Raw genomic sequence first — 8,091 nt, forward strand, 5'->3', positions numbered from 1 at the left:
AAGCACAACTTCACTGTAAATTATTTTTAATTGTAGCTACAAATATCGTAATTTCCATATATATATATACAGTATATCCTACAGATTATGCAGATTTATATTGAAAGAAACTGGAGGAATATATTTACATAATATTTTTATATACATTTGTGTTGTTTAATTCTATTTCTATAGGCAGCATGGTGGTGGTGGGGTTATCATTGCGGCCTTACATTGCTGGGGCCCTAGGTTAAATTCTGGGATACAATCTGCGTGGAGTTTGTATGTTCTCTCTGTGTTCACATACGTTTGTGCCAAGTGCTTATGTTTCCTCCCACAGTCCAAAGACATACTGGTTAATTAATTGATCAGTATCTTCCCTGCGATGAACTGGCATCCTGTCCATCCCCATACAGCCAGCTGCCATGTCACCCTACAACTAACAGCTAGCAGCCCACTGAAGCCAAGCAGGTGTGAGCCTGGTCAGTACCTGGATGGAAGACGTCCTGGGAAAAGCTAAGGTTCTTGCTGGAAGAGATGATAGTGGGTTATTAAACATCCCAGGATGTTTCTTGAAAAGAGTAAGTGTGTTACAAATTTCCCATTGGCCTTTACAGTACCAATCATAGCCTCTTAATAATCCCCATCTATAAATTGGCTTTATCACTCTGTCTCCTCGCCTTGAGTGGAGTGTCCAGAAAAGTCCTATAGAAGTGTAAGCAAGCATTATTATTATTACTATTAATCACCTGCCTTGCACCCACTGCTTGCTAGGAAATGCTCTGGCTGCCCTGCAAACCTGAATTGGATGAAGTGGTTAGCTAGTTAAGTCCCCATGTCCCACATGGTAAATTTATTTAGACTAGTAGAAAGAGAATATGTATTCTCTTTAAATTGTAAAACAATTTACCCAAAACCGTTTTTAGGCTGCATGTAATGAGACTGAAAATGTTGCTTTAAATGTCTTTGTAACTCATGCCCTTAAGCCTTGGAATGAGTCACATTTCTCTAGGCCTCTACATTGTTTTCATAGTGTGGAAACCAGAATGTATGCAGCGTTTCAGTTTTAGCCTAATTAGAAAGATTTTGGCCAAGATGTAGATGGGGATCTAGGGACATGCTTTGTGAAGGAAAATTTATGTGAAAGAAATCGAAGAACATGATTGTTCTTGCTTGATTAAAGTAAGGGCATATGTTTAACAGTAAGGAGTCAACACTTTCTTTTTAAATATATACTTTAGAGTATTTCAATACTATCTTTAATTTCTCATTTTTAATATTTACACCATTAGTTATGAGAATATACTGTAGAAAGTTACAAACAAGAGAATACATTCATGTCATCTACTGTAGCTCATGTGGTTGCAGGTACAGTAACTAATCGAAAATAAGGTCTTATCTACATTTTTCTTGAAAGAAGCTAGATATTGGCTTTGACAACATACAGTAACTGGGCAGCGTATTCCAGATACGTATGAATGTTTATGCAAACAAAATGCCTCCTTTGAGATTTTAACTGCACTTCCATGTTAATGCAAACTTAATAAAATGTGTTATTATGTGTATCCTACCAGAGGTTATTTTAGCTGCCAGTTTAAGTTGGACCTTGGAAAATAAAAATTGAGTTGAAGGTCCAGTCTGGACTTTTTGACTACATATATTGAATCTTTTAGTTGGAGGTAGGAATAGGCGAGACCTGTGTGAAAGATGTACAAACACACTAATTAAACATTAAGTGAATAGAAGCAACAAGAAGCAACTGTAACTGAAGAAGCAAGTGTCACGATTGTTGTTTCTTCTTTGGCTTCATACTGAGCATTATTTTTAATGTTAGTCTTCAGTATTGCATTATGTGGTCGAATTTTGTGTGACACACATCATATTAATTGTAATGTTATTTCAATTAAGACTTGACTCGACTCCTGCAGACCATTAAGTTCTGGAAAATAGAGATTTAGATTGGATTTAATCTAGATTGGATTTACCAGCTTGATATTCCTTCCACCTTCAGCTTTAAAGAAATTAAGCAGTTATTGATTAGATCTGATGCAGTATAATCCAGGAGGTTCACTTTCAGAGCTATTCTTTAAACAGCATGTAATACAAGATGTGGAAAGGGTCATGACTTGAATAAGAAGCCAAAAATAATGATGAGCTTATTGTCCTCTGTGACTCATGATGGTCAAATGTATTCAGTTTACCGTTAAATTAAATGTATATATGTAGTTCAAGTAGGTAGCTGAATCAGCATTCGTAGGTTGCAAAGGAGTTAAAGGTTTATTCTATGCTGAAAAGAGAAGAAAGGAAAACAATGTTTCGGCTGTGGAGCCTTCTTCGGGTGTGATATATCTATCTGCTTTACCTGTCCCAGCTCAGACATAACACATACTGTACTAATAGTATATTTTGACTAGTTGCACATTTGTGTACTTTACAAGTTGATAGGAAGGAAGATAGGAAGACAAAAGGGAGTTTTATGAAAAACTTTCAAGTATCTAGACCATGGGTGCCAATGGTATCTCAGAACTGTTTACAGCTAACTTAAATTCCTCAGTTATTTTAGACTTTGGCCTAGATGAAACTAAATCTTCAAACCTCACACCGTTTCCACAGAACTGAAAAACACATTTCCAGATTTTCATGGCAGCTCTTTATTTGGCAAACACAGGATAAAAATAGATACTGTAAGGAAGGATTGAGAGACAAACTGTATTTGTAAGTTTAAAATTGGCAGGTGTCCTTAAATTCTTGTTCAATTTGAGTCTTGGAATCAGCAGTGATTTAGATGCATTAAGTTAATATTTTTTTTCAATTAAGTCATTTAGGATCAAGAATGAAAAGCCAGAAGATCCTGTGCCTGCCTGGGGTAAAAAGAGAGCACACTCACCTAGCATCTGTTCATCACTAATGAACATTTTCAACAAAGAAGAACTACATGACAATTGACTAAGTCTTCTTACACAGGTATAGCTGTTGTCTAGAAGATGTTACCTTTTCTTTGACTTCCTCTTTTAAGAGCAGTAACAAAAGGAAAGGGTGATTGAGCTCATTTGTAGCTAGTGTTTTGAAAACACATACAGAAAATATTCAGTAGTAAAGTACAATTCTCTTGATTAAGTATGTAAAGTTTATTATTTGTAAGAATAAAATACACATGCAAGAAGGGTTTAAACAATAAAAAAACAGCCTTTATGCCACTTTTTAATGCAGACAAGGAAATATGCATATTCCTGAGTGGTTCCTATGATAAAATCTTCTGTCTTAGTGCAAGATGAGTCCTGTATCCTTGTGACAGGATTGTATTCTGGCTGTTCCCAAGTCTTTTTGAAGCAAGTATCTTATCCTCATCATGAAACGTATTGGGTTCCCCTGGGCTTTTCCCTTACAATCCTGGGTTTCTGTGCTGTGCATAGGAATGTACAGAATGTACAGTGCTGTACAGAAATGCTATTAAAACAATCAGAAAACAGACTGATCATAATGATGAAATAGTAAAGGCTTCAGAACAGCTCAACATTTAAGCATATGAATATATCAATATATTACTATTAGCATCTTTATTTTTAATGTAGTACTATATGCATTATACAGTATTATGTATATAAAATATTTTACATATAAATATATATTTATAAAATATTATATATATATTATTTTATACATATCTTTAAAATAATATTTTTAAAATATACATGTATATAAAATATCTATTTGCATTATTTTATTAATTATTTTATTAAATATTTTAATCTGTATTATCTTTAATACAGAAGAACAATTTATTGGGAAATAAGTTTAATTGTAATAATGATGAATAATCATACTATCAAATATATTGTAAGTTTGAATGTGTTTATAAAGAAGAGTTTAAAGTAAAGTAAAATGTAATTTACTTTACTATGTGATCATGAAGTCCTAAACTAGGAAAGTTGTATGAAAAGCTATAGAACAATATTTTGTATTGAAATTGTAATGTGGTGTATTTAGCATATTTGCTTAACATAGAGAACCATTCTCTATCTTCCTTTGTTTGTAATCAGCCCCTAATTCTGCTTTCAAGTGGGCTAATTTCCATATGGAGAGTAGTACAATTAAAGTACTGCTAGCATAATGCTTAATTTATAAAACAAAAGTATGACAACTGGAGATGAATTAAAATGTCATACCAGGGGTAAGTTACCAATAAATAAAAAGACAAAGACAATTTTAAACAAAATATTTAGAAAATGTGCTACTGAAGGTTGAATCTTCAGCAAACGCTTAGCTAAAGACATACACATAATAAGATCTCTACAACATAAAGCATAATGCCATAATGCATGCATTTTTAAGGTTTAAGGAATTTAAAAATTATGAACTCATTTGCTGGAAACCTTAGATTTGAATTCTTAACAGGGAAATGATTGGAATGATTGTTTTTTGAATATTTTTCAATGTAATTTATAAATCAAAATTTGTTTATTAACATTGCACTTGTAATTGAATATGCATATTTGGCAATGGTGCTTTAGGTGTAATACATTTTCAACAAGAGTCCTGTCATTGCACACCAAAGTTGAAGTTAAAACATTCAACAGACCTTAATTCAACATTTAAAGCCACTAGGAAGATATGAGTCTTAAGCAGAAACAAAATAATTGTGTTTTTGTTGCAAATTATGTCTGGCAAAATGCAATTTAAATGCTGGTAATTTGGAAAAGTTAATCAATCAAAATTACATATACGGTGCAAAGTCTATGGAACAGTTTTCTCAAATAACATCCCTTCTTTTTCTAATTTGTGTTCATATCACATCTTTCCTTGCAGCTGCAGCTTTCATATAACTCATTTATTAATCTGTGTGGCAGCAAGGCTTATTTTGTTACAAAATATTTTTTTTAATCTTTCTGTGGTCTTGCACTAACAACTTTGAAAGCTTAGCTCCACTGATTCCAGCTTTTAGGAATGTACCTGAAAAGAGGCCATCTGATAGCAGAATGTCCTGACTTATAAAAGAAACCACTGCACCAAAAACTGGATCCATTTTGACATGTCCATTATTCAAATGCACAACATTGGGACCTCCGAATTGTCAAGAGGGACCTATCTGGACTGAAATACTTGCTGCAGGTCACATGTCAATCATCCAAAGATGAGGGACTTGCTGGATGGGGAAGAACACTAAACCTGATGATGTTATGCCAAATTTCTAACTGTGATTTTAAAATTTATTGCACAGCCATAAAATTTGCTAATTTCTCTTGTGCTCAGCTTTTCATTGAGTCTGGCAAAATAATCTATACATGACTCTAACCAACTGTAAGAAACATATGCTGAGAGAGATTGAGTCAGTACATAAACAGTATTCTACCCAAGATGTTCTCTGAAACAGGAGAAAACTCACAAACCAATTTTTATTTCATCCAATTAAATAAATTAATAGGTCCAGTTGCAACAAACTTGCTGATATAGTATGGAGCTCTGTATTAGGTTGAGTACTAAGTGGTACAGCACTGCCTTGGGATCCTCCCCTGCTGCAAAGTCAATTGCAACAACCAAACCTGCAGAACAAAGCTGAAGATCAGGTAATCCTGTTATTATTATGGTACTAAGGATTAAGCTGTTGTTCTACCAAGCAGAAACTGAAGGTGGACTTGATTCTGAATATTTGAAGACCATTATTTGAATACCATATTATTTGTACCAATAACCCTAATATGTGGGCTGACATTAAATTATATACATTACTTTGTTGTACATGTAGCTGAATGCTCATGAAAATGTAATATTTGTTTAAAAAAAATAATAATGTATGTATGTATGTTGAAATGCTGCAGATGAAGGTGTAACCATGTCTTAAGTGGAGCCGGGTATGCAGTAAATAAATTGGTTACAATTGCTCACAGACTTAGTGTTGGCTTAAGGACCACAACTCCTATCAAACACACCGAGCAACATGGTGGTATCTACATAGCAGTCCGTGTGCGACCTGGCTGTATTGATGCCTAGCAAGTCCCTACTGTATTGGCAACTTCACCGTTGATGCTCACCAGAGCGAGCAGGAGGAACTCACACAGGATTCCTTTTTAATAGTTCAGGTGGGTAGCTCCGTCAGCATGCATAGGCTGCAAGGGAACAGTAATAGGTTTATTCCGTGCTGAAAAAAAGAAGAAAGAGAACACAACGTTTCGGCCGTGGAGCCGTCTTCAGGTGTGAGAGAGACAGGGCAGTAGGCAAAGGTAAAGTAGCGGGAGAACAAAGGTTGGGAGGGAGGAGGAGTGAGAGGTGGGAGCAGGGGACAGAAAGAGAGGCCAATCAAGAGGTGTGAAGTCAGAATAGGTGCAGAGAGCTGTGAAATGAAACTTCAAATGAATGGAGAAAATTTAAAAGAACAGTAGTCTGTCGTTAAGGGAAGGGAGAATGTGTGATCCTAGCTGCAGAATAATTTTAGTTTCGGTGGTCTTTCTGATGTATGAGTTTGGAAAAAGTTTTGAATGAGTTTGTTCTCTTTCTTCTTTTTTTCAGCATGGAATAAACCTATTACTTGTTCCTTTTTAATAGATTATTTTCTAAAACAAATACAAAAACAACCATGGGAGGTTTCCTGACATATTCTCATGTAAGGAGTACTGCAAGCTGCTAGCAAGGATCTAACTACAGTACTGTACAGTATATGAGAGTGATAAAACCTACAAGTAGACCATTTATGTTCTAGTCTATATATTTAACTCTAATGTTATTAACTCTTATCTTTGTAATCCTTAAGTGAATGATCACGTTTTTGTACAACAGAATTTGTTATGCATCTTTTCATGTTTTATCAATAGATTTTATATTTAGAATCTGTGAGACTATTTTAATTTGTCTGATTAATTACTAACAGTCCTCAAGGCACTTTTGCAATTTACCGTTCAAGTCTCTACTTGTTATTGTAAATTAAAAACCCTCACATTGCTACAGTATTATTTACATATACATAAATAGCTTAGGAATTGGAAATTAACCCATTTCCAAATGAAGTGTTTAACTCTTAATTCAGCAATTAAATACAAAACCAATCCTCCATCCTCAATGGTAGCCTTCATTAAACTTAATTTCTCAAAGACTTTGGAAACTTACAAGCTATAGCAGTAAATCAGAAGTCAGTATAGCAAGTGTTGATTTTTATGTGTGCTCAATATCAAATACGATGTGTCATCTATTCAATCAGATAAGATTCTGGGTTTTCCTAAGTTCCCAGACCATCTTAATTTGGTACATACAGAGAGAGTACAATTTGGACATTCCAAATATGGGTTTCCTTCTTAATACCATCAGGCAGTTCTCTCACTTTCTAATGAAATTATTTTTCCAAAACCTACATATAATATCAATCTTTTCCAATTGGAATCCAGGTGTTGTCTTATGCGTATCTTTCACATTGAAATAAAAAAAGTTAAAGTTACTTCATGCAGCAAGAGCATCTGTATAGCAAAACAAGCAAGAGACACAAACACCAGAATTCTCTCATTAGCCAAAATATTTCTCATTAAAGACATTCTTTTCTTATGAAGTTCCATATTCTTTGCTTATGAGGTTCCAATAAGTTTAAATGAAAAGCGGTTAGCACACCCTGGTAGTCATCAAATGGTCAATTGGTTTTTCATGCTTTACGCAATGTGACGGGATGTTCCACTTCATGAAAAGCACGCTAAAGCTTGTCATTCAACAAAAAGATCAAAATGGAGAAAGAGCAGGCTTTGAGGTTTTGAAGACGGTTCTGTGCTAGGCTGATAAAGAAATTGTATTTGTCACTATAAAATACCAAGAAATCCTCTAAAAGAATGGGCATGTTACAGACACTGAGGGAGGAGGGGTGCACTCATACAATCAGAGGAAATAATTCATTTCCATTTAAAATATTGATCTCTAGGGAACTGTTGGTATGGTAACATGCAAAGTCAGTGACTTGCATGTCCTAAAAGATAATAGGCAAGGTCACCTTTTCAAGAAAAATCTATCTAATTGCTTTGGTTGAAAGAAGTAAAATACTACTAACTGGATGAATGGATAGGATGCAAGCATTTATATAAATTATAGAAATACACGTTTTAGCTTGACTTCAAACAATATCTTTAAAAATGACATTGTAGA

This window comes from Lepisosteus oculatus, chromosome 2 (assembly GCF_040954835.1).
Source record: "Lepisosteus oculatus isolate fLepOcu1 chromosome 2, fLepOcu1.hap2, whole genome shotgun sequence".
Taxonomy (NCBI): domain Eukaryota; kingdom Metazoa; phylum Chordata; class Actinopteri; order Semionotiformes; family Lepisosteidae; genus Lepisosteus; species Lepisosteus oculatus.